This window comes from Mauremys mutica, chromosome 3 (genome assembly GCF_020497125.1).
Source record: "Mauremys mutica isolate MM-2020 ecotype Southern chromosome 3, ASM2049712v1, whole genome shotgun sequence".
Taxonomy (NCBI): domain Eukaryota; kingdom Metazoa; phylum Chordata; order Testudines; family Geoemydidae; genus Mauremys; species Mauremys mutica.
This window is the reverse complement of record NC_059074.1, coordinates 177,087,822-177,114,990: the sequence shown is the minus strand read 5'-3', so window position 1 is coordinate 177,114,990 and position 27,169 is coordinate 177,087,822. Positions and strand designations below refer to the sequence as shown.

The 27,169-nt window shown below is 46.2% G+C and overlaps 2 long non-coding RNA genes across 2 annotated transcripts; one reads left to right on the top strand and one right to left on the bottom strand.

Annotated features, from left to right (window-relative positions):
- Positions 1-198: 198 nt before the first annotated feature.
- LOC123367227 lies at positions 199-27,044 on the top strand. The gene is made up of 4 exons (XR_006578367.1): positions 199-249; positions 20,848-20,901; positions 25,633-25,771; positions 26,961-27,044. It is a non-coding gene; the product is annotated as an uncharacterized LOC123367227 (long non-coding RNA).
- On the bottom strand, positions 17,699-21,285 carry LOC123367228. Its single transcript, XR_006578368.1, has 3 exons — positions 21,150-21,285; positions 18,651-18,795; positions 17,699-17,833 (listed from the first exon to the last, which is right to left on the bottom strand). It is a non-coding gene; the product is annotated as an uncharacterized LOC123367228 (long non-coding RNA).
- Positions 27,045-27,169: the final 125 nt, after the last annotated feature.

The following is a 27,169-nucleotide window of genomic DNA, read 5'->3' as shown; positions in this document are numbered from 1 at the left end:
GTGCAGAGTGGGACAAATCCCTGATCCCGCTCCCTGGCTGGAGCACTGGAGCGGGGCAAGCCCTGGACCCCACTCCCCGGTGAGAGCTCAGGGGCCAGATTAAAACATCTGGAGGGCTGAATGCAGCCCCCAGTCCATAGTTTGCCAACCACTGATATAAATTTTAATATCTTACAGAAAAAAAACCCACATTCACTGCCAATAATGCATTAGCTGATTCCTTGCTGGGCCATGCTGACCAATTTCAAGGTGAGCAAGTTAATTTAAAAAACGCAGTTTATTTACACTTCCTATACGCTTGTGCGGCTGGAGATATTGTCCATTTCATTTTGACTGACTGCACCTTATAATTTATGCTGCAGAGTAATAATTGTTTAAATTAATAATACCTCTCTGGAAAATTTCAGCTGCTGAGTGCAACTTTAAGAATGACATAATGAATAAATAATTTAAAAAATGCAAACAGTCTGATTTTGTAGAACTGAATTACAGAGACTGTCAATCTGCTTTGGTCTCGATAAATACTTTCCCTAAAAGAATATAAATCCTGTGCAGTATCAATACCCTGTATATGTGTATGTAGATACATATGCTAAATAGATGTATAGTATATGTAAGTATGTATCGCTATACAGTTATGCGCTGCATAATATAATGCCTAAATCCCATTGTCTTTCAGTGGTGTTGGATGCACTTTGTTGATGGATGTTCCCTAGTACATTAAATTGTAGCTTTTATAGCAGATTCCTGAACATTCTTTGGATGTTCAACTTATAATATTCCCTTGTCCTTCCTTGCCTGGATGGTTGCAATGCTTATAAGGGCTAAATTATAGCATGGCTGCTCAGGATGAGGAGCACCTTATGTGATGGAGGGAGGCATCATGAGTGCGGAAGTCAGTACACCAGGGACATGATAATCTTATTAAGCAGCATGGCTGGCTACACTTGTAGGAAGGGTGATGTATGCTGTTTCGTTATCTACATTCATGAGAGAGAGCTATAGCACAGGCGCCGGTTTCTAATTTACCCCTGGGGGTGCTCAATCCCCGCTCAACCCCAGGTCCCGTCCCCACTCCACCCTTTCCCCAAGGCCCCAACCCCACACCATCTCTTCCCCGCCTCTTTCCGACCCCTCCCCTGAGCATACCCTGTCCCTGCTCCTCCCCCTCCCTTCCAGCGCTTCCTGCCTGCCGAGGAACAGCTGTACTGCAATGTTCAGGAGGCGCTGGGTAGGAGGAGGAGGAGTTGATTGGTGGGAGCCTCCGGCAGATAGGAGTGGGGGGGAAGGAGGGGAGCTTGGCTGCCTGTGGGTGCTAAGCACCCGCTAATTTTTCTCTGTGAGTGCTCCAGACCTGGAGCACCCACGGAGTTGACACCTATGAGCTATAGCTCTGCTCCCGTTTGGCTTAGACACACTCCTTCTGACCTATGCAGTGTTGTAGCCATGTTGGTCCTGGAATTTTAGAGAGACAAGGTGGGTGAGGTAGTATCTTTTATTGAATCATCTTGTCTCTCTCACCAATAGAAGCTGGTCCAATAAAAGATATTACCACATGCACTTTTTCCTTCTGACCTAGTTAACTCTGCAGCAGCATGGAAGTGCTCACTGAACTCCTCACTGCTAGAAATCAAACTGGGCCTCATTCCTGCATGTGAGTGCATGGGAAATGGGGCTTCTTGTGTCTTCTCTTAAGTGCACTCATGCAAAGACAGACAGAATTTGGCTCCTAATTTCCAAATCAAGGAATATCTTCACTTTACATTTTATTTTGTTTTGCGCAGAGAGCCACAGGTATTCAACCATAAAGTCTCCTTTGCCTGCTGTCCAATCCAGGCATGCTATATCTGTGAGGGCTCTCATCATCTTAATGGAGCAGCTGATGCATAATAGAACTTTCATCTACCTTAGTCTGGATTGTCTCCAGTATATTCCAGTACTTAGCTGCATCACTGCAGAAACCCAGAGGGTTGGTCCAACTCAAATACTGAGAGCTACGAGTTCTCTCAAAATTGGGTGACTGGTCAACAAAATGGCAGATGAAATTCAATGTTGATAAATGCAAAGTAGTGCACATTGGAAAACACAATCCAAACTATACATACAAAATGTTGGGGGTCTAAATTGGCTGTTACCACTCAAGAAAGAGATCTTGGAGTCATGGATAGTTCTCTGAAAACATCCACTCACTGTGCAGCGGCAGTTCATAAAAAGCAAATAGAAAGTTGGGACTTATTCAGAAAGGGATAGAAAATAAGTAAGAAAATATCATATTGTCTCTATATAAATCCATGGTACACCCACATCTTGAATACTGTGTGCAGATGTGGTTGCCCAATCTCAGAAAAGATATATTGGAATTGGGAAAGGTTCATAAAAGGGCAACAAAAATGACTAGGGGTATGGAACCACTGCCATATGAGGAGAGATTAATAAGACTGGGACTTTTCAGCTTGGAAAGGAGACGACTAAGGGTGGATATGATTGAAATCTATAAAATCATGACTGGTGTGGAGAAAGTAAATAAGGAAGTGTTAGTTACTTCTTATAACACAAGAACTAGGAGTCACCAAATGAAATTAATAGGCAGCAGGTTTGAAACCAACAAAAGGAAGTACTTTATCACACAACCACGGCCCCGCCCTGACTCAACCCCCCTGTCCCCCCACCCTTGCCCCACCCCCATTCCAACCCCTTCTCCAAAGTCCCCACCCCAGCCCTGCCTCTTCCCTGAGCATGCCGTGTTCCCCCTCCTCCACTCTCCTTCCCAGCGCTTGCTGTCACGAAACAGCTCTTTTGCAGCAGGAAGCGCTGGGAGCTAGGGGGAGAAGCGGAGATGCGGCACACACAGGGGAGGAGGCGGAGGCAGAGGTGAGCTGAGGCAGGGGGGGTGGGGAGCTGCCGATGGGTGCAGATCACCCACCAATTTTTCCCCGTGGGTGCTCCAGCCCCAGAACACCCATGGAGTTGGCACCTATGCACACAGTGCACATTCAACATGTGGAACTCCTTGCTCTGGTTCAAAAAAGAACTAGATAAGTTCATGGAGAATAGGTCCATCACGGGCTATTAGCCAGGATGGACAGAGATGGCGTCCTTAGCCCCTGTTTGCCCGAAGTTGGGAATGGGCGACAGGGGATGGATCACTTGACGATTACCTGTTCTGTTCATTCCTTCTAGGGCACCTGGCATTGGCTACTGTCAGAAGACAGGATACTGGGCTAGATGGACCTTTGGTGTGTCCCAGTATAGCTGTTCTTATGTTCTTATTATAAAAAGTGGTATAACATCCCCCACCAATGGCTTAAAAATACTGCAGTGACACTATAGGAAACTGCAGCAATTCTGACTACGCTGCATAGCACTGTCAGATTTTGTTTTTAATAAAGGAAGCAGCTTGGTATCACACCTTTTAGCCTTAATTGGCTCAAGGTGAGAGAGTCTAGGGGTGAAATCCTGAAATGGCAACGCTTCCATTGACAACAAACATCTGGGATGAAATCATGATTCCACTGATCTGCAGTTAATTCTGCTTTGTGGTACTGTGCTGGTGGGGCCCCTGCAATATCTTTTCTTGCCACAATGAAACCCTTTCCAGTTCTACATTTAATTGTGGAAGCTGGAAATATACCCTTTGCAAAGGACAGTTGTTCCTTTGGCTCATGCAGCAGTTGTCAGCATTAATTTCTAATACTAGTGGTGACTGAAGTGTTTTGCAACAAATTGCTTGACAGTTGGTGAGCTGAGATCTTGGCCCTTACTTGATCACATTCCTCTGCCACCATGGAAATCACAGCAGCTGTGGACATTTTCAGCCATTCTTTTAATTGGCATTTTAAGCTTACATGCCAACTTCAATAGTATTGATGCGTTTTGCATCAGTGGGTCATGCAGTGGAAGACAACCTTTACCAGAATTGAAGAGTGGAAAAAATGTGGCAATGCTGAAGATTACATTTCAGAATATACTAATATTTTTTATACGGGCCCTATTCAGCATACCTTATTTATGCAAATCTTACCAAATTGGGCCCTTGCTATTGCATTATAGGACTAGCTATCTAAACTGCCATGACCAGGATTAAACAAGGTTGTGACAAAGACACCTCAGAATATGCAGCAAAGAATCCTGTGGCACCTTATAGACTAACAGACATTTTGTAGCATGAGCTTTCGTGGGTGAATACCCACTTCTTCGGATGCAAGTAGTGGAAATTTCCAGGGGCAGGTATATATAAGCAAGCAAGAAGCAAGCTAGAGATAACGAGGCTAGATCAATCAGGGAGGATGAGGCCCTGTTCTAGCAGTTGAGGTGTGAAAACCAAGGGAGGAGAAACTGGTTCTGTAATTGGCAAGCCATTCACAGTCTTTATTTAATCCTGAGCTGATGGTGTTAAATTTGCAGATGAACTGGAGCTCAGCAGTTTCTCTTTGAAGTCTGGTCCTAAAGTTTTTTTGCTGCAGGATGGCCACCTTAAGATCTGCTATTGTGTGGCCAGGGAGGTTGAATTGTTCTCCTACAGGTTTTTGTATATTGCCATTCCTAATGTCTGATTTGTGTCCATTTATCCTTTTCCTTAGAGACTGTCCAGTTTGGCCGATGTACATAGCAGAGGGGCATTGCTGGCATATGATGGCATATATTACACTGGTGGACGAACCGGTGATGGTGTGGCTGATCTGGTTAGGTCCTGTAATGGTGTTGCTGGTGTAGATATGTGGGCAGAGTTGGCATCGAGGTTTGTTGCATGGATTGGTTCCTGAGCTAGAGTTACTATGGTGCGGTGTGCAGTTGCTGGTGAGAATATGCTTCAGGTTGGCAGGTTGTCTGTGGGTGAGGACTGGCCTGCCACCCAAGGCCTGTGAAAGTGTGGGATCATTGTCCAGGATGGGTTGTAGATCCCTGATGATGCGTTGGAGGGGTTTTAGCTGGGGACTGTATGTGATGGCCAGTGGAGTCCTGTTGGTTTCTTTCTTGGGTTTGTCTTGCAGTAGGAGGCTTCTGGGTACACGTCTGGCTCTGCTGATCTGTTTCCTTATTTCCTCATGTGGGTACTGTAGTCTTGAGAATGCTTGGTGGAGATTTTCTAGGTATTGGTCTCTGTCTGCGGGGTTAGAGCAGATACAGTTGTACCTCAGTGCTTGGCTGTAGACAATGGATCTTGTGGTGTGTCCGGGATGGAAGCTGGAGGCATGAAGGTAGGCATAGCGGTCGGTAGGTTTTTGGTATAGGGTGGTGTTAATGTGACCATCACTTATTTGCACCGTGGTGTCTAGGAAGTGGACCTCCCGTGTAGATTGGTCCAGGCTGAGGTTGATGGAGGGGTGGAAGCTGTTGAAATCGTGGTGGAATTTTTCCAGAGTCTCCTTCCCATGGGTCCAGATGATGAAGATGTCATCAATGTAGCGTAGGTAGAGAAGGGGCGTGAATGGACGGGAGCTGAGGAAGCGTTGTTCCAGGTCGGCCATAAAAATATTGGCATATTGTGGGGCCATGCGGGTGCCCATAGCGGTGCCACTGATCTGGAGATATATATTGTCATCAAATTTGAAATAGTTGTGTGTGAGGATAAGAGCTCAGCAACCAGTTGTGCTGTGGCATCATCAGGGATACTGTTCCTGACAGCTTGTATTCCATCAGTGTGTGGGATGTTTGTGTAGAGAGCCTCTACATCCATGGTGGCCAGGATGGTGTTTTCTGGAAGGTCACCAATGCATTGTAGTTTCCTCAGGAAATCAGTGGTGTCACGGAGATAGCTGGGAGTGCTGGTAGCATAGGGTCTGAGTAGAGAGTCTACATATCCAGACAGTCCTTCAGTGAGAGTTCCAATGCCCGAGATGATGGGGCGTCCAGGATTTCCGGGTTTGTGGATCTTGGGTAGTAGATAGAATAACCCTGGTCGGGGCTCTAAGGTTATGTTGATTTGTTCCGGTGTTAGTGTAGGGAGTGTCCTGAGTAGATGGTGCAGTTTCTTAGTGTATTCCTCAGTGGGATCTGAGGGAAGTAGCCTGTAAAATTTGGTATTGGAGAGTTGTCTGGCGGCCTCCTTTTGGTAGTCAGACCTGTTCATGATGACAACAGCACCTCCTTTATCAGCCTCTTTGATTATAATGTCAGTATGGTTTCTGAGGCTGTGGATGGCATTGCGTTCTGCACGACTTAGGTTGTGAGGCAAGCGATGTTGTTTTTCCACAATTTCTGCCTGTGCACATCGGCAGAAGCATTCAATGTATAGGTCCAGACTGTCATTTCGACCCTCAGGAGGAGTCCATGTGGAGTTCTTCTTCTTGTGCTGTTGGTGGGAGGGTAACTGTGTATCAGTGCACTGTTCAGTGTTGTCCTGGAAGTATTCTTTGAGTCGGAGAATATGGTATATTCTTGCCTGTGCTGAGAGATATCTATAACTGTTAGCCCATGTTTTAGCAGCAATATGACAGCCTGTCAACAGACATCTCTAAAATGTTTCCACTTGTTTCCATGTTAGCAAAGCATGTTGAGAGGCTGTCAGATACCGACGATAAAACCTGGTTCTCTAACAGGTTTAAACATGTGGTTAGATCCTCAGCTCGTGTAAAGCAGTGTAACTCCATTGACTTCAATGGAACTACACTGATTTACATCATCTGAGGATCTGGTCCCAGGTTATTTATATAATGTAGACAGGGCCAAAAATTTGTTTGGCATACAAATATTTCTAGATATTCCAACCTTGCAAACATTCCTTTTCTTCGTTAGCTGAGCAGCAGCTTCTTGGTGCATATGCTTATGTAAGACTCTTACATATATCCTTATGATATGTAAAGATAAAGTTACAAAACAGTCAGGCAACTGTTAAGATAAAATGTAGTGTTGTGGTTACTAAGACAAGCAGAGAGCTGTCCTTTACAAGTACAAATTTCCTTTTTCATACTGATGTACTGAGATATTACAGTATTTCAACATTAAATGCAAAAATTGTGTTTAATGCAACATTAAGACTGCAAATTTGAACACAGGACTTGTAAAATGTATGGTTCACACAGCACTGTTAACTTGGTCATGTTACATATACTGTATCTTCTGTTATACATTTAATAGTCTAGCCACTAACCAAAACTACTCCACCTCTACCCCGATATAACGTGGCCTGATATAACATGAATTCAGATATAACGTGGTAAAGCAGCACTCAGGGGGGCTGTGCACTCCGGTGGATCAAAGCAAGTTCAATATAACGTGGTTTCACCTATAATGCGGTAAGATTTTTTGGCTCCTGAGGACAGTGTTATATCGGGGTAGAGGTGTACTTATGTACAAGGTAGCAGAATAAGGGCCTAATCTTCCTTCAATTGAAGTCAGTGGCAAAAGTCCCACCAACTTTAACATGAGCAGAATTGAGCTCTTAATACCAGAACATTAACTCTTGCCTTTCATGTCTTTCTGGTATTCAGATGTACAACTCTGGGGCCAAACTGGGTATGTCTACACTGCAGTTAAACACCTGTGACTCAGGGACCCTGAGAGAGGAGAGGGTCCCAGAGCCTGGACTCCAGCCTGAGCCTGAATGTCTACACTGCAGTTTTACAGCCGAGCAGCCTGAACCCTGCAAGCCCGAGTCAGCTGACACAGGCCAGCTGCAGGTGTTTAATTGCACTGTAGACATACTCACTGTGGCTCTAAATCACTGGTAGGGTATGGGAATGAAGAGGGACCTGCACTACAGCAGGAGACCTTCTGGAAAAATCCTATAGAATTTAGAATGAAATGATAAACATTTGATATCTTTTTGGAGCATTGTATAACATTTAATGAAACATTCAGTCCCTGTCATAGAATTATCTAAGGTGGTTCAAAAAATCTATAGAAAGGATTTCATTCTCTATTAAACTTTTATATAGCTCCTTTCACTCTAGTGTCTGAGCAGCTAAATACCCAGATAGATTATATAGGTTGAACAGAATAGAATGTCTGTGTTACCCCATTGATTCTAGCCCTGTTAAATTCTACAGGACTTTTATACATGAGATGTCCAGAATTCTGGCTGACTCAGCCACAATTTCTTCACAGGTTCAGAGAAAATGCACGCTGGAGTGGGAAATCCAGCCTTTGAAAGGGTGCAGCATGTGCTCCTGAAATGCTGGTTCAGCATAGCCCTGCCCTCACCACATTCCCTCTGGCCCCTTTGGGGAATATTTTACTAGTTGGCAGTTTCTAGCTATAGTCTCTGTTCTGCATTTTCGTCCTAGGCTTCTAGGAATGCTGACCCTATTTAATTAACATTTTGATTTCTACAGTAGGAGGCTCTCTCTGGCATGGCTGGATCCCTTTGCCTGTTGTACCAGATATCTCAATAGGTTGCTTCACGTTTCATTTTTTCCGGAAGATATTTTTGGCTAAAAATTGTTATAAAAATATAGCCTCCTAATCCATTACCAATCAGATGGCCAAACTTAATGTACATGGCAAGATTTGTCTGTACTAGTGAAGGGCATTTAGCTGTAATAGAACTGTACTAAAGAAATCATGCTAAATGTTAGAAGGCAGAAGCTTCTCCTAGCAACTTTATTGTCCTCTAGGTTCTCTTTTGTCCTGATGTAGGTCTCTCATGTTTCCCAAAGCAGGGCAATGTTCCAACAAGCCTAGGATCAATATAAGTAATATGTGCAATGAACCGCAGTATATTTTACCTTGTCAGGCTGACTTTGCAATGAAGATACAAAAATTAGATATGTAAATAAATTCTTATTGGCTGCTGTATGTTACATCACACAGTTCTGTGCATCTGTGCTGGGAATTCTTTGGAAATGTCAGTGGTTAAATTTTGCAAGTGGATGGCTTAGGAGTGATAATGACACCTCTAGGTCACCACTTTGCATCCAGATCAGGTCAATAGCGATTGAAAGTTATAATCTGAAGGTTGTTCAGTAACATGCAAAATGGGTTGGTGATCCAAGTCCAGTTCCTGGTGGACAGGTGTCCATATTGTAAAACCTACCACCTTGGTTGGCATCAATTCACATCCATGTTGGCAGTCTAGGTACAGTCTTGCCACAGACTTCAATGGGCATGAAGTTTGAATTATTTTCTTACCCCTGAAGAGGTCTCTCCATGTCAGAGCTGGGGCAGAAGATACTGTTGCTACTTGGTATGTTCCTGTTTCATGGATAGGGCACTCCAGTCTCTAGGGTGGTCCATTGAATTTGTTTTGTGAACAATGTATTTACACCCACATGCAAAATGTTTGTGGTTTTTTAAACCTACAAGTATAGGGCCTGATCCTCATTCAAACAATCCCATTGATGTGAATTCGGACTACTTGAGTGAGGAAGGGGTAATCCTGGGTAGGCATAACAATATTCAGATGTGCCTCAAGTGCAACATAACTTTATAATGTACACCAGGCCTAAGTGAGGTTCCTCACTACACCATTCTGAATTACCATCCACCCAGAATGTCCCTCCCTGAGTCCAATTCCTGTGGCTTTACAACTTTCTCAATCTAATGATTCTGTCTCTTGTGACAAACAGTAGCTCCTGCCCAGGCCCAAGCACTGTTTACTCATGTGAATAAGAGTTGCAGATCAGGACTATGGGTACCCACTAGTAGTGCTGTACAGAATTAACAACTGTTTTCTTATGCTTTTGCTCACAAAGCTAATGGTTTTAGTTGTTAATTTGAGGCAGTGTCACATGTTGCCACTTCTACCATAAAGAACTATTTTCCCTGGAAAAACAATTACATCTCCTGGGCAAAGCCATGAATTTAGTGCAATTCACCTTAAGGAGGGAGTTTAAGTTTAAGGAGGAATCTGGAGACAGGGTGAGGGTCAGAAAGTTCTGAGTTCTAATCTTGGCTCTACCAAGGATTTTCAGTGTGGCCTGTGTAAATTGCTTCACATCTCTCCATCAGTTTTCTCATCAGTAAAATGGGTACACAAATAGTTATTTACCCCACAGGGCTGTGGGAAGGTGTAATGAGTGTATAGAGCTTTGAACAGTGAAAATGCTATCGTATTTATTGTCACACAGATCCTACTCTTATAGAAATGACAGTAAATAAATAAAATGGCAGTTTTCCACCTCCATATAAAGGCATTTGTTTTATCACAAATTTGATCAGATCCTACAAGAACAGGACTTTTCATTAGCCTTGAATTGTCTTACAGCTCTGGTGTTATATGAAGAACTGAAGAACAAGCTCTTAATTTATTCAGCCCTGTGACTTTTATTAAATAAAAGCCAAATGTTTGATGGCAACATAGAGGAGCACAATTAATGGTTGATTTTTTAAAAAATATTATAACTGGGTTAACTGGTTACCTGCTGTAATATGGGCTAGAGATTTTTTTCAATGTCTCAGAGATTTTAAACCTGTTTGCATGACAGTGAAGTAGAATTAAAACAGCATGACAAGAATAAAAGACAATATTAGATCAAACATAAAACCTAGTGTGCCCCTAAGGGTACAGCTATTTACATTCAGGAAGGTTTCCCTGGCCCGTGTCTCTTCACCGTATTCAGACAGCACAGCTCTTTCTAGCAGCTTTCTGTACCTTTATCCAGAGGAGTCTCTTTTCCACTCTGCTTGCTGCATTGCACCACTGATTTAGTGAAGACATCATCCTCATAAGGATGCTCTTCTAACTCACCTCTGAGATCTGCTTGCTTTTCTCCTCTGACAATTAGGTTTAAATGTGCTGAAGCAAAGTGCTCATCCTCAACAGTTGTATGGCTTGTTAAGTGATAAATTGCTAAAATTATGTATGACCTCATTTGATAGATTATCTAAAAAGGAATTTGCTAATGTAATCTCATCTTGATGTATAACACTTCCAATGAATTACACATACACAAACTGTTGTGCTGGCTGTCAAAACTGGGTATTTTTACTCTGCTAGAAATGCTATTTCTGGGCAAGCCTACTGGTAACATTCTGCATTGCCACATGAGACTCAGATTGCATTTCAGCCTGTATCTTGGCCCTTGAGCCAGCGAGGGCTGAGAAGGACACAGAGGCAGTGCGCCCTGATTGTTTCTGGAGGGTGTCTTTTCCTGTCCCCTTCAGCCAGAGGGATAGTGACTCTGATATCTGGGCCTCAGTGTGGGGAGATCACTGGAGAAGCAAAGTATTGCCTGCCCTGCCCATATCCTCCCAAGGGAAAATGTTATTTAGAGCAACCACCTTGTAATGTTCTGCATGACTCTAAGAGGATTTGACTCCCGGTCCTAGCTGCCTGGGCCAAAAGGTGGCGTTTGTTATACAGCATCCTCAGCCTCTGGGATGAGGGAGTGCCTTGTCTCCTGCAGCCATCTTCAATGGGAAGAAGTGAAACCTGCTTTAACAGAGAGGACTGTGCTGAAATCAAGAAAGTTTTTCTGGAAAATGCTATTTCTCAATGTTAGTATACTACTCTCCTAGTATCTTCTTTTAAGCATGCCTTGTACATACCTGGAACCAAATACTGGACACAACAAGGAACTGGGCTGCTTCTAGCATGTTCTTCAGGGATCAAGAAGGGACAGGCTTCTTCTTTCCCCAGCCAGAGAGTTCCTCTGCAACCAGTTATTCCATCCTGATGTGCAGGGAGTCTTTGGGATTGTGCTGCATGGCATGCAGAGGGCCTGTGTGTGTCCTGAGCGAAAGACACGCCTCTTCCCCTGTATTCCCGACCTCCCCTTCAATACAATAGATTAGCTATTATTTGTAAATAACAGTGTCTTGTGTAGAACTCTCACTTATTTAGGTATCAGTTCCTCCAAGTGCTGATAACTTTCATTCCTCCAATGCTAAAAGCGGATTGCAATTCAAAGACCTACCTTCTATAAAGGTGTTTGGAGCCTGCCTTCACTTATGGGCTACTGGACCATGTAGAATACAGTGGCTGCTGGTCACTAGGGGCTACCAGGGCTCTGCCTCCACTAATTAAATCCTCCCTCCTGTCTTTCTTTAAACAAACCAGCCTTTGAGGGATGGTGTCTTTCTCTCCAATAGCTCAATGGCGCAAACTACAGGGAGTGGGCGGCCCATTCAGGAGAGTAGCAGAAGAGATGGGGCTGGCAGGTACTAGTCCTTTAAGTGCTGCTACATAGTGCAATATCTGGGAAAGGAAAGGCAGTGACAGACACTGCTAATCCTTTCAGGGCAACAGCACCATAGAGCAGGGGTGGGCAAAATACAGCCCGTGAGCCAGATCCGGCCCGGCTAACATTTGTGTCCAGCCCACCAGGCTCTTTGGCTGCCCCATTCCGATCTCCAGACCACTCAAAGTCCCGCAGCCCAGCAGGGCGCTCAGGCAGGCTGCCTGTATGCCATGGCCCCATGCTGGTCCCGGAAGCGGCCAACTGCTGCTGGCATGTCTCTGTACACCCCATGGGGGAGGGGGGCAGAGGGTCTCCGCATGCTGCCCCCTCTCCAAGCACTGTCTTCACAGCTCCTACTAGCCAGAAACCGGCCAACGGGAGCTGCAGGGGCTGTGCTTGCAGGCGCGGGCAGCACACAGAGACCCCCCCCATCCCCCAAGGGGTGCACAGAGATGTGCAAGTAGCAGCCAGCTGCTCCGGGAGCGGCATGAGGCCATGGCATGCAGGCAGCCTGCATGAGCCCTTCTGTGCTGCCGGCCAGGAGCTGCCTGTTGTAAGCGCCTCCTGGCCAAAGCCTGCACCTCGCACCCCCTCCCACACTCCAAACCCCTGGCCCAGGTTAGAACACACTCCTGCACCCAAATTCCCGCCCAGACCGTGTACCCCAATCTCCTGCCCCAGCCCAGAGCTCCCTCCTGCACCCAAATTCCCTCCCAGATCCTACACCCCCTCCATTAATATAGTAGAAATGTGAGGCCCATGATGACTTACCAAAATTCGTGGAGTGGCCCCCTGCAAAAATTATTGCCCACTCCTGCCATAGACTGCAGGTAGGAGAGGGAGGAGCAGATGTGGCTAATGGACCTTTGGTCTCTGAGAGCACCTCCACTTACTGTACACAGTAGGGCTGCAGCCAGAGCAAACTCAAAGTCTGCCTTTTCAGCCCTCTTTGGAGCTAAAGCAGATTTGTGGGAGAGTAGATGTCCCCTGAGCACATAGATCATGTGTCTGCAGTAACACCTGGGCTCAAGCGGGACAAGGCTGAGGAAGAGGTAGCGAGAAGCTGGCCATCCTGTGATTGCAAGCTGTTAGCAGGGTAGAGGCTTGTGAGCTGATGATGTGGAGTGAAAGGCTGAGCCTGAGTCCCAGTGATGGAGAGGGTATGCAGGACCAGAGGAGTGGGAAGGCAGGGGGGCCTGTCTCCCCATGTTCAGGAGGAACAGGGAAGTAGTGGTGGGAGTTACTGCAGATGAACTACTGGGGTGGTGGGACCAGAATGAATGTACTGAGTGAGGGGAAACTCTTCAAATTGCTCAGTCAATTGACTCGGTCAGAAATTCTTTTCCAGGGAGGCCACTATATAACTGTCAGCCCCAGCTCCACCACTTACTTTAGACATTGGTCATAACTCTTACGCTGTAGCACATGGCCTAACTTGTTCGTTTCTCCATTGCAACAGCAAAATGGTGTTTTGGTTTCATGTCTACACTACCAGTCTAAGACTGGTAACACAGATACACTGTACAAAGCTACTCAGTGTCAAAATTGTACTAGGAGTGCCATGTCAGTTCTGGTCAGTTTTCAGAATGGAGAGAGGTAAATAGTGGTGTCCCTCCTGCACTGGGACAGGTGCTGTTCAACATATTCATGAATTATCTGGAAAAAGGAATAAACAGTGAGGTGGCAAAATTTGCAGAAGGTATAAAACTACTCACAATAGTTAAGTCCAAAGCAGACTGTGAAGAGTTACAAAGGGATCTCACAAAAGTGGGTGACTGGGCAACAAAATGTCAGAAGAAATTTAGTGTTGATAAATGCAAAGTAATGCACATTGGAAAACATACTCCCTACTACACGTGTAATATGGTGGGGTCTTAAATTAGCTGTTACCACTCAAGAAAGAGATCGTGGAGTCACTGTGGATAGTTCTCTGAAAACATCCACTCACTGTGCAGTGGCATTCAAAAAAGCAAACAGAATGTTGGGAATCATTAGGAAAGGGATAGATAATAAGACAGAAAATATCATATTGCCTATATAAATCCATGGTACACCCACATCTTGAATACTGTATGCAGATGTGGTTGCCTCATCACAAAAAGATGAATTGGAAAAAGATTCAGCAAAGGGCAACAAAAATGATTAGGGGTATGGAACAGCTTCCATCTGAGGAGAAATGAATAAGATTGGGACTTTTCAGCTTGGAAAAGAGACAATTAAGGGGGGATATGATTGAAATCTATAAAATCATGACTGGTGTGGAGAAAGTAAATAAGGAAATGCTATTTACTCCTTCTCATAACACAAGAACTAGGGTCACCCAATGAAATTAATAGGTAGCAGTTTAAAACAAACAAAAGGAAGTATGTCTTCACACAATGCAGTGTCAACCTCTGAAACTCTTTGCCAGAGGATGTTGTGAAGGCCAAGACTATAACAGGGTTCAAAAAAGAACTAAATAAGTTTATGGAGGATAAGTCCATCAGTGGCTATTAGCCAGGTTGAGCAGGGATGCAAAATCATGCTCTGATGTGTCCCTATCCTCTGTTTGCCAGAAGCTAGGAATGGGCGATGATTACCTGTTCTGTTCTTTCCCTCTGGGGGACCTGGCATTGGCCACTGTCGGTAGACAGGATACTGGGCTAGATGGACTATTGGTCTGACCCGGTATGGCTGTTCTTATGTTCAAATATTTTTAAAATGTATTTTATTCTGACCCATTTCTATTAATCACACTTCCCGAAAACTGATTTCGCTAAAGAAAACTTTCAAAGCATCTTTTGCTTGACACATTAACTGGAAACCATGCAGTCTTTGTCACTCTTTGTCCATGGGTACTTGCCAGTGCATTGATCATGTATGCAAACCCAATTATCTCTGGATCTCATTTTGGGGAATAGAATTCTCTTTACAGTCTAATGTTTATTACTCTGCTTCATTTAATTTCTTCCAGCTTCTTGGTTCAACAATCTGTTGGCAAAAATAGGCTCTGCAGCCTCTTGTAGATGTGACTCTGAAGTATCATAATTAAATCTTGTTTGGTTTGAAATTTTATGAGGGTTTTAGCATATATGGAATATATTTCACATATATTAAGTACATTGTAACAGGGTAACAGAGTTGAGGTCTGAGCATGGGGGATACAGGGCTCCTCTGAGTCATCCCAGTGTCCGATGCTTGAACTCTACATGAAGATGCAGGGTAATTATTGTTGAGTCATAGTAGCAGGTGCATCTGGCCAACTCCAACTAAGATATGATGAAAGGAAAAGTTAGAGTGCCTCTCTGGGCAAAGGAAGTCCTGCAAAGAAAACATTAGGAGCTGGTAAACCTGGGAAGACAGTTTAGACTGACATTTATGGCTGGTTTTTGTTACTCAAGTTGCCACTGAAGGCAAAGCCCAGCAAGGGTATAAGTTTGGACAGTGAACAGTGAGTCTATGTTCCATTCCAAGATAACAAGAAGATAACCATAGGGTGGTGGTTTTTGCAATTCTGCCAGATAAATTCTGCATTGGCTCTTTTAGCAACTTAAGCATACCATGTGCCTGTTCTTCTTTTGACAGTCATTTAAACTTGATTGAATAAGTTGAATTCTCCCACATTCAGCTTTGCATCTTCATTCATGTTGTCCCAACACCTGGATCAGTCTCCCATTTCCTATCTGTCAAACACTCTTTCTCCCTTCTGTCAAATCCATCCTAAAAACCCACTCTTTCAGGAATCCTTCCTACTTTTCCTTCTCCATCAATAACTTTTCCCCACTTTCCTTGTCTGAGCTGTTGTTCCATGGTTCCTTATTTACCATGGATTGTAACTTCTTCATCGCAGGGAATATGTCTTAACCAAAGCTCAGTAGGGCCAGGGAACAGATCCCAAAGATATAAACATGTAGAAGCCACCCCGAAGAGCCACAGTTACTTTAAGTAACTGTTCATTAGTAATCCCAGTGCTACTTGTGACACCCACAACTTTTTCTAGCCAGGACAATAAGTCATAGGGCCTGATTCTGATTTATGTGAAGGCTCATTTACACCACTCTGACACTGTAAAAAGGCCTTAAGGTGGGTGTAAATTAAATGTATGCCCACTTCAAAGTACCTTCACACTGTAAAGCTGTTTAAAAAGGGGCTGTAATATAAAGGAGAACCAGGCTCACAGTGTAGGATTCAGTCTTGCATCACTGCATGGCCCTGCAGCATGCTATCATGTTTAACAGCCCTGCATCCACTCACATTACAAACAGGTGATGTCTTCTCTGTGCAGTGCGGAAACATGGCAGCAAATGTCTCACATGTCTCATAAATTCTTCAACTGTCATCAAAACAGCTTTTTATTCATGGCTTGGTGCAAGGACCAGCCAAATGGCATAGACAGGCTATAGTAAAAACATTAGACTTTATTCATGTCAGAAGAGCTTTCCCCAGTCCTTGAAGATGCACTAGCTAATGAAAACACAACAGGTTCTTTAGAGGAATCTCAGATCTTTTGAATAACTTCAGAAGAACGCAAAAGACTGACTGGCCTTCCCTGGTCTCACATTCTGGCACACCCAGGACGTATCGGACATTCCTTAGACGCAGGGCCGGCTTTAGCCAGTGCGGCCCGATTCGTGGGGCATGTACTCTCCGGGCGGCACTTCGGATTTCCGCGCTCAGGCGGTGGTAGTGCGGCAGCGGGGTTGCGGGGCTCCGGCCGAAGGAGCGCAGATGCGGGGTTGCGAGGCTCCGGCCGGGGTAGAGGGACTGCGGGGTCGCGGGACTCCGGCCGAGAGAGCGGTACTGCGGGGTTGTGGGGCTCTGGCCGGGGTAGCGGGCCCTCGGGACTTTCCGCACTGGGCCTGAGGAGCGGGACCACGGGGTTGCGGGGCTCTGGCCGGGGGAGCGGGGCTGCGGGGTTGCGGGGCTCCAGCCATGGGAGCGAGACCGCAAGGTTGCGGGGCTCCGGCCGGGGTAGAGGGGCCTCGTGACTTGCCGCGCTCCGGCCGAGGGCTCGGGACCGCGGGGTTGCGGATCTCCGGCCGGGGGAGCGGGGCTTCGGGGTTGCAGGGCTCCGGCCGGGAGAGCGGGACCGCGGGACTTGCCGCGCTCCGGCCAGGGGAGCGGGACCGTGGGGTTGCGGGGCTCCGGCCGAGAGGGGTGGGGCTGCGGGGGTGTCAGGGCTCCGGCCGGAGAGCGGGGCTGCAGAGTTGCGGGGCTCTGGCCGGAAGGGCGAAGCTGCGGGGTTGCGGGGCTCCGGCAGGGGTCACGGGACCTCGGGACTTGCTGCGCTCGGCCTGAGGAGCGGGACCGCGGGTTTGCGGAGCTCTGGCCGGGGGAGCGGGACCGCGAGGTTGCGGGGCTCCGGCCGGGAGAGCGGGGCTGCGGTGTTGCAGAGCTCTGGCCGGAGTAGCGGGGCCTCGGGTGCTGCCGCGCTCAGCCTGAGGAGCCGGACCGCGGGGTTGCGGGGCTTCGGCCAGGGGAGCGGGCCCAAAGTGTATTCAGTGTCACCATAGAAGGGAATGGCTCTGCATAGACGGAAATTTGCCTGTTAAGTAAAATTTGCTTTAAAAATTAAACCTGGCGCTTTGTCATCTTGTGTCATCATTTTTATTTCTTAGCTTTCAGCTATTTAAGTGAACTCTAAAACTTTCATACTGACTGTTTACTATCAGACATTGTATCTCTCTAATCTCCCACAGTTCTGCCTTTCTGCCAGACAATATGGAGCACCTTTTCTGTGGTTTGTAGTGGTGTTGTCTATCTTTCTCTCTTTCCTGTCTGTTTCCCTTATGCTCCTGTTGAGACAAAGATCACTTTCTAAAAAACCTCCCGTTGTTGTTGTTAATCCCCGTCCAGATGCACTTGTATTAGTTTCAGAGTAGCAGCCGTGTTAGTCTGTATCCGCAAAACGTTGGGAGCCTTAATGTAGATGGTTTGCTGGCTGCCACTGGCACTTCTAACATGGTCATCTAAACCTGTTCAGGCAGCAACCCACGGGGACTCGCCAATATTGCTAATGCTGGTGGAGCAGAATTACTGTTTGCACCAGAAATGTTTAGAAAATGTCTCTGTTGTGGTCAGAGCTGAGTGTGCAAGTGCTGAATGGAGGCCAGTTCTTTAGTTATTTATTTCTGGATTGAGACTCAGAAGACCTGGGTTCCATTCCCCACTCTGATACTAGCCTGCTGGGTGACCTTGGGCAAGTCACTTCATCACTCTGTGCCTCAGTTTCCACATCTGTAAAAAGGGGATAATGATGCTGACCTTCTTTGCAAAATGCTTTGAGATCTACTGACAAAGAGCACAATGTAAAAGCTGGGTATTTATTGTTTTCTCCAGCTGTAAAATGTTTGGTAAAACAATGGGAAAACTATTAACCATCAAGCAAAAACCAATTTTCTCTTCTTTCCAAGTTACCATGTGCCAATTTCTCCTTTGCCTTGCCAAGTGAATAGCAAATGTGATTTGCACTTCTTTGCACTGGTGCAAATGGCTACTCACGGTGCAGGGCAACAGAGAGTCAGGCTCCATGTGAAAAGAGAGAGGGCTAGAGCCTTAGCTGGTGTAAACTGGTAGAACTGTTTTGGCTTCAGTGACCCTTTTTACTCTTACCACACTGATGCTTCTGATCTTTGCAGCAATTTTCTGGTTATTTTTGAGCCAAGGATGTAGCATATTTATGGAAACATCAGTGGAGCCTTCTCAATTAACACCCGCAGAGGATCTGGCCCAGAAAACACCAGCTGGTGAATTTTCACTGAAATACAAAGAAATTTTGTGTACATGTTGCCGATAGACATAAATCTATCTAATGAACAGGATGCGACTAAGCCAAAAAAACAAAAAGAAAAGTGTGACAATGGGTGGCGGGTATAATAGGCCAGTGTTGCTGCAGCCACTGGACCCCCCAGTTGCAGAGTTTGGTGGCAAAGTTTTTGCTTTATTATGCCCCATGCAGGTTCTGGGGCAGTTGAGGAGGCACATGCCACCTCCTTAGCCACCCCGGAACCTGCATGGGGCATATCAAAAGCACCTTCTAGACGCTTTTCCCCTGCATGGGTTGGGTCCAGGGAGGGGAGGCACAGTGTGGCTTTTGGCCAGCCTGGGGCTCCTCCAGGGGGATGCTCAGGGTGGGGGGGTGGCTTGTGGCTCCGGCCATGGGGAGAGAGGGGACCTCGGGGCTCCGGCCATAAGGAGGGCATGGGCGGAAGGGCCGGAGCCATAGGTGCTGACTCCGTGAGGCTGGAGCACCTATGGGGAAAAATTGGTGAGTGCTCTGCACCCACCGGCAGCTCCCCGCCTCCCCCCCCCCAGCTCACCTCTGCTTTCACTCCACTTCTTCCCCTGAGCACACCGTGTGCCTGCTTTTCCCCCCTAGCTCCCAGCACTTGTTGCCATGAAACAGCTATTTCATGTAGCAAGTGCTGGGGGGGGGCAAATGCAGTCCGCTCAGAGAAGAGGTCTAAGACCAAATAGGCCATAGGAATGAACTCCTTGTGATGCTAGCAGACCAGATGCCATACAGATGAGTCATGCAAGCGAATTCCTCCCATCAGCTGAGTTTGGAGGTCAGAGTGCAAGTGGGGAAGGGAATAAAAGCCCCTAACAAGAAGTACTCCTGGGGGAATTCTAAGCTACTGCACAATGCAGAATTTGCAGAAATGAACGTGCACGCAGAATTTCCTTTCCCCCACAGAAATGGGCTGCAGTGCTGCTGGCTGCCACTAGGGACCACTGGACCCGGCAGAGCCCAGCTTGCACATATAAGGTCTGGTCCACACTAAGAAGCGGGGTCGAACTAGGGTACGCAAATTCAGCTACGTGAATAGCGTAGCTGAATTCGAAGTACCCTAGTTCAAACTACTCACCCGTCCAGACACCACGGAATCGAAGTCCGCAGCTCCAAGGTCAACTCCGCCACCGCCTTTTGCAGTGGTGGAGTACCGGAGTTCGAACTATCGCTTCCGGAGTTCGAACTATCGCGTCCAGATTAGACGCGATAGTTCGAACTCCGAGAAGTCGAACTCACCGCGTCGACCCGGCTCGTAAGTGTAGACTAGCCCTTAGACACCGCCGGGAGGATGGGGAGGGAGCTAGAGGGTTCCTGGCAGCTGCAGTTCCCAGCATGCCCTGAGGGAAGGAGAGGGCGGTGCACAGGAAACTCTGTGCAAGCCTGGGACCAGACATCAGGTTGTTTCTCCCTCTGGATCCCTGGGGTCTAGGGGGTAGGGAGGTGTCTGGGCTGGGGAGGCCACCATGGCTGGGCTCGGGGCGGGGGGAGGTGTTGTGGGTATCTGCCCCCCCTGCTGTGGTTTGGGGGGGGGGTGCAGAGAAACAGAAACTGGGTTGGCATAAGGGTTTCTTTAACTCTCTACTCCTGGGGGAAATTTTGTGTGTGTCTGTATTGTTACAGACATACTTGTTGACAGGTATTTTGAAATAAATTACCAAATGATTGAAATGGGTGTGATTATGTAGTGTTTTGACAAATTTGCAGAATTTTAAAATATTGTGTGCAGAATTCTTAATTTTTTGATGCAGAATGCCTCGGGGTAAAGAAGGAACTGTATCGCCACGCTGCATGGACTTTGAGGGGCAAGGTGCTCTAGGCATAAACAAGAGAACCCCCTGTGTTTAGCCTGGGTTAGCCCTAAAGGACATATAGAGCTAACTTATTATAGAAGAGTCTATTACTTTTTGAAACTTAACATTGTAACTCATTTGTGTGTGTATGTTCACCTGCTTTAACCCTGTAAATAACCCATGGCTCCTTTTCCTATTTAATAAATCTGTATACCGTTTATTATAGGACTGAATGCAAGTGCTGTCTTTAGTGTGAGATCTAAAGAGCCATTGATCTGGGGTAAGTGACTGATCCTATGGGACTGGGTGTAACCTGAATATTGCTGTGATTCATGCTGTAACAGACCATCTATCACAAAGATAGGCTTACCTAGGTGGCAACCGCAAGACAGATCAGAGTACCCATGGAGGTTGTCTGTGACTCCATGTTAAGGCTGTTACAGTGCCCAAGTTTACACTTGATGGTTGGTTGGTGAAATCTAAGGATAAAACTCACAACCAATTTGTGGTTTGTGCCCTGTCTCTTACCAATCTGCCCTGAGGTTGGTATTCATGCTCTTGAGCAACTGCAGGACAACTTGATACGTCTCTCGTTCCAAAAGGTAGTGACTTCAGTTCAAAGAAGACTGTTGAAGTACTGGAGAAGTCCATGCTGATGATGCATATGAACCAACTGTTGTGTGCATAACAAGAAAACAACAATCTCCAGGTTACAAGTTCACAACACAGAGAAAGTGGTGGTGGTGGAATTTAAAACTCCTCTAACCAAGTATTTTTGTTGTTTTTCCAGAATATATTCATGTTATGCTGGGGGTTGGGAAAAACCTCACTGAAGCTGGTGGGTGTAACACCTGCTTTCCATTCAGGCTAAATGAGGGAACAATTAAATGCCCCTTTGTTGAGAGAGAGCAGAAACAACAGGAGCCATCACCTGAAACACAGGCCACATGTAAGGCCACTTAGGACTCTGAACTATGTGGTGGGAAGAGGGTTTCACGATGGGCTGAATCTAAGGAGTGCGTGTGCAGTGGTGGATTACCGCATGGGCTGACAGGAGCCCCAGCCAATTTGGGGACCCCCACTGGAGCACTGGAACTCTGGCTCCGCCCCCTGCCCCTCCTCGCCTACCTCCCTGCCCTGCTCCTCTTCTCCTGAGGGCTCCCCGCCAGGCCAGAAGACGGAGATGTGGGAGGGATAGTGTGTTCTTCCCACCCTCCCCATGCGGAGATAGGAGAGCCAGTCGCCCAACCCCCACTCCTTTTCCCTCTCCCCCAGCCTCCCTATGCGGAGCTGGCCTGAGGCCCCTCTTCCTTCCCCTCTTGTACAGAGCTGGCCAAGGCTCGTCTCCCTTTTCCTGTACCACATGGAGCTGGAGTCTCTCTCCCTCCCCTCCACCACCACCCCTCCTGCCCGTGCCGAGCTGGCCCAAGGCCTTCTCCATTTTCTGACTCCACGCACCTGCATGGAGCTGGCCTGAGCCCCTACCCCCCTTCCCCAGCTGGTCTGAGGCTCTCTTCCCCTCCTGCTGCGCTGAACTGGCCTGAGCCTCTTCCTCACACTCCCCTCCCCCAGGCTCTTTTTGGCAAAGCTGGGCATTTGTCCCATTTGCTCTTGCCAACTGGTGATCAGCTGGGAAGAGCAAATGGGACAAATGCTCAGTTTTGCCAAAAATGTCAAGATGTCTGGGGCCAAAATGGGATGTATGGTTAACCTAGGCCAGAGGTCCCCAAACGTTTTCAGTCACGGCCCCCTTTAGCCACTCCATGCCCCACTGGGAGCTGGGGCCAGCAGTGGGGCCAGGGAAGGAAGCAGGAGCCAGGGGCCATGGTGGAGCAGGGGCCATGGTTGGGAGTGGGACTGGTGGTGCGGCTGGGACCGCAGCCAGGTGCGGAGCCACGGGTGGGGTTGGAGGTGGGGCCAGAGCAGAGCTGGGGGCACAGCAGGACTAAGTGGTGCTCCCTTCCCACCCACCCCCATGGGAGCTGATCCTGGCCCCATTGCATCCCCCCAAGTGTTCCTCAGTGCCCCCAGGGCAGTGCACCCCACAGTTTGGGGACCACTGCCCCAGGCTGTGGTAAAAGCCTCCCAAGGAGCCCAGGGAAGAGCCCTGGGCCCTCCACCTGCCCTGGGTGGGAGGACCGGGGGGGGGCTGAGAGCAGCCCCCTGCCCATGTCCATGCCCCCCACGGTGCACCACCCAGGGTAGGTGGAGGGTCCAGGGCTCTCTGCAGCAGCCCAGGCTCCCTAGGCAGCTCTTACCATGGCCTGGATTCTGGCCAGGCCTTGAGGGAATGGGAGGAACCGGCGACAGGGCTCCATGGTGGGGGGAAATGTGGGGGGCCCAAATGTTCTTTGTGCCCAGGGCCCCAATAAATCTTAATCTGCCTCTATGTGTGTGTGTAAAAAGTAGCAAGAACATCACAGGAGAACACAGAGAAGGAACAAAGACGCCCCACACACAGCCAGAGATGCCTTGGCAGTGTGACCTTGAGAAAAAGCTGAGAAAGAGCTTTTGAGTAAAGTGCTGTCTGGAAGAGGCTTGAGATGTGAGAAAATAAACTGTCTCCTGCTGTTTGATTCCTTCTTTGTAAATAAACAGGATTGCACCAAAGACATATCCACCTCCATCCTCAATTTCTCCTCCTAATTGAAACAACCCTCAAGACTGAAAATTGGCTAACTCTGGCTAAAAAGGAGTAATACTATAAACATTAAAATAAGAACTCTTTTAAGTAAAGAACATGGAAATTAATGCAAGACTAAATAGTCAATGATAGATTTTTATCCTCTACTGTTTAATCAGTTTCACTTATAAGAGATGAAGTCACAAAATAATTAATTACATTCAATACTCTTCTGATAATTTCCACAATCAAAAGAATGTATATGCATATATATTTAATAGTAGCATCTTTTTTTTCACATTTGATTCCAGTAGTTCAAATTTCTCCTACAGTAAAATCAATGAGAGAGCTGGTATTTATTTTCTAAGAATTGTTTCCTGTAGCATACCCTTCCTAAGGCATAACTTTGGAGAGTTATTTCCATAAACTGCATCATTTAAATTGGACAGTAGTGGCAGATAAAATGAGCACCTTTTGGGATGTGGACAGACCCTCCAAGGACATTACAATACTTAAATACACGAGTGCAGGCTCTCCTTCTCAGAAGTATGTTGGACAAGTACATTATAAAAAGTTGGTTACCACAGTGTGACCTCAAGCATAGGGTTGCCAGCCTTAAATTAAAGATTAGTCTTTAATTAAAGATTATGTTATGTGATGAAACCTCCAGGAATACATCCAACCAAAACTGGCAAGGATCAGTGTTCAAATCAAGACAAGGAAAATGTGCTCAGTTTAGATGTCACTATCTTACCTGTATAATGTGCATTGAATGCAGCAGTGGTCAACCAGAAAAGTGTTCAGTTGAATACAGACTGACTGTTTTTAAAGACTGTTACTCATATCTGCAAAGGCCCAAATATGGAACATGATGTGTGACAAGGTCCCAAAATAAGGAACAAAAAAATTATTCAAACAAGACAACTAAATTCTGTGGGATTTCTTCCTTCAGTAACTTTCTATGAGCACAGTTTCATTCTTTACTTCTGATGCAGAGAGTTTAATCAAAAAAAGCGAGGGGACCCCACATTGGTATGGAATATAGGTATCTGGAGGACTAAAGTGAATGACATCCCTTGAAATCAGTTATACTTGTGAAGCATAATATAACAGTAGAGTTTTCTAAATCAATGTAAGTGTATAATAAAAATTCTTATCGCTAAATTGATGAGTTTTTGTTTGAGTTTAAGTTCATGTAGTATTTTATTTATCTAAAAGTCAGACAGGTACATAAAAAAATTAGGGCTCTATTCTGCTCTCATTGATGATGTGCCATTGACTTCAATGAGAGCAGGATCTTGACCTTAATGTACAGGTCAATTGCATAAGAATAATGTGGTGAAGGCTTAGGTAGATTTGCAAGTGCTAATGCGAGTCAAATCTGAACAGGGTCTTTTACTCCTGTAAGGATAAATCATTTTTTTCAATAGCGAAATAAAACATTAGAAGAAATAATACATCTGATGCATTTGTCATTATCTGGTACTTCTCCTTTACTTCCTAGAGCAGAGGTGGCCAAACCAAGGCTCGCGAGCCGCATGTGGCTCTTTTGCAGTTAAAGCTTGGCTTGCGAAGCTCCCCACATTCCCTCCCATTCTCTGCCTACCAGACTTGGTGGGGGGAGGACCTCAGGGTTTCTGCCAAGCAGAGAGGGGTGTCTCAGGGCTTCAGCCCCACTGGACACACCTGCCAGTGCTGGGGGCTTCAGCAGGTGCCTCCCACGGGACTCAGGGCTTCAGCCCTAAAACCCCTCTCCCCACAGGCTGAAGTCCTGACCCCAGCAGGTGCCTCCCATGGAGCTGAAGCCCCAAGACCCCCCTCCACATGGGGCTGAAGCCCTAGCAGGTGCGCCCTGGCTCTTGAACTTCTAAAGATTGTGGCATGCGGCTTGGGAAGGGCCACCCCATCCTAGTTCTTTGTCTTACATTTCATAAATATTTTTTCCCTGAAAGTAATAGGATTGCTTTTATGTAGGGCATTATGATTGGGTTTTTTATGGGGGGAGTCTAAACCTTGAGTAACTACTGAACTGAGGTGAAACTGAATAAAAACATTCTAAGAATGCTGAGGCTGATCCTGCAAAACTCAACTCACACAAGTAGATCTAGAGCTTGGGCCTTTGTATAGTTAATATATACTGTGTAAATCAATGACAAGTTACATAAAAACTATTTGTTTACATCAGTAATATGAATCATTCATTATGAATACATCACAGAATGGGGGGGGGGCGGAATCTGCCTTTTATCTTATTACTCAGCCAAAGATCTCATAGACTTCTTGACTGTGATGTGATACTCATAATAGCAATATTTTTTCATTATTCCACATAGCACAGCTGAAATAGACTAATCTAATGGCGTTACAGTGTAGCTCTTGTTTTCCTAGGGTTTCTGGAGAGAGAGAAACCACTCTGAGAAAGTGGGCTTGGGGCAAGAGGGAGGAACAATGCATGGTGTTCATTGTCCTCCATGATGTGACTGACCTTTTGGTTAACCAAGAGGTTCAACTAACCAGAGGACCAGAGGTTAGTTGTGCACTTATATTATACTTGTTATCCTACCCCACTGATTTGCTTGCTTTTTAATACAAATACTGAGAAGTCTTTTTGAGACAGGTGTGGTCTAATGGTCTGAGCACAGGACTGGCAGCTAGGAATTTACAAGTTCGAATCCTTGCTCTAACGCTGACTCAGTTCATGGTTTCAAACGTCATTTAATCTTTCAGGCTCAGCTTTCCCATGTGTAAAAGTGGGATACTACTACTTGTATCTCACAGGGACATTGTGAGATTCATTTTAATATTTGTAAATTATTTTGAAAATGGAAATGCTACATCTTATTACACAATCGTCCTAGCAGTTTGCAGTACAAACCATCCTCCTAAGTAAAGGATAAGTAGCTTGGAACTCAGCAAGTGTGCTACCCAGCTAGAACAAATACAATTTTGCAGTCCATTGACTTCAAATCACAATGCCAAGTTTTATTTGATCTGTGAATATCTATCGGTGTGCCATACACTGTGCAATTTTTTCAGAGTGTCTTTTATACCTCGTCCTTATTATCCTATTCACATTTTTGGCAAGTTAAGCAAATGGGTCAGAAGCTGAACAAAATGGACATTTGGGGGCTTTTATGATGATGCAGTTATCGTAGTTTCTTTCCCCGCTACTGTTAATACATGTCTGAGTGGATTTAGTGCTACTGAAAGTTAGGAACTAATAAACACTTGCTTGAGCACGGTGTAACTGAGGCTACAGTTTGGCTCCTGATACTTAGATTTTTATTTACTGAAGCTTCCCAACACAACCCTAGGATATAGGTACATATCAGTTGGACAGATTTTGCCTCCCAGCCTAGCCCTTCTGTGCCACTCCAGTTATATATAGGGACCAGAACTGTTCTGTAAAGGGACTCTAGGAGAAAATTCCTCTGGCACAGCATAGGGCTGACATAAGCAGCCATATTTTGGTCCCCTTACAAGCCATGATGCAGGGGACAGGAACATGGGGCAGAAAATTGTGGATGATCCTGAGCTGCTTTGGACTGCAAAGATAGTCCATAAGCAACTCTTGAAAGGCTTATGTAAATTAGAGCAGCCCTGGGTTGCTCTGATGTATAGCAAGTATTATGCTGGCCCCAGAGCAGCCCACAATGCTGAAAGAACAAAGGAGGCTTACTCATCTTTGACCCCCTTTTCCTGGGTTGTGTCTTCAGGGCTGGGCCAATGGGAAGTGCTGCACCGAATTTCTACCCTTTCTCCTGCCATTTTACAGATGGGGTAAATAAGGCATGGAGAGGTGAGTAAATCACTTGCTAATGGTACACAGGAAGTTTGTGGCAGGGTTGAGGACAGAAGCCAGCTCTGGGGTGAAAGACCCATGTCTCAGTTATTATACTGAAGTGCCTCCCAGAAAAATAGCTTC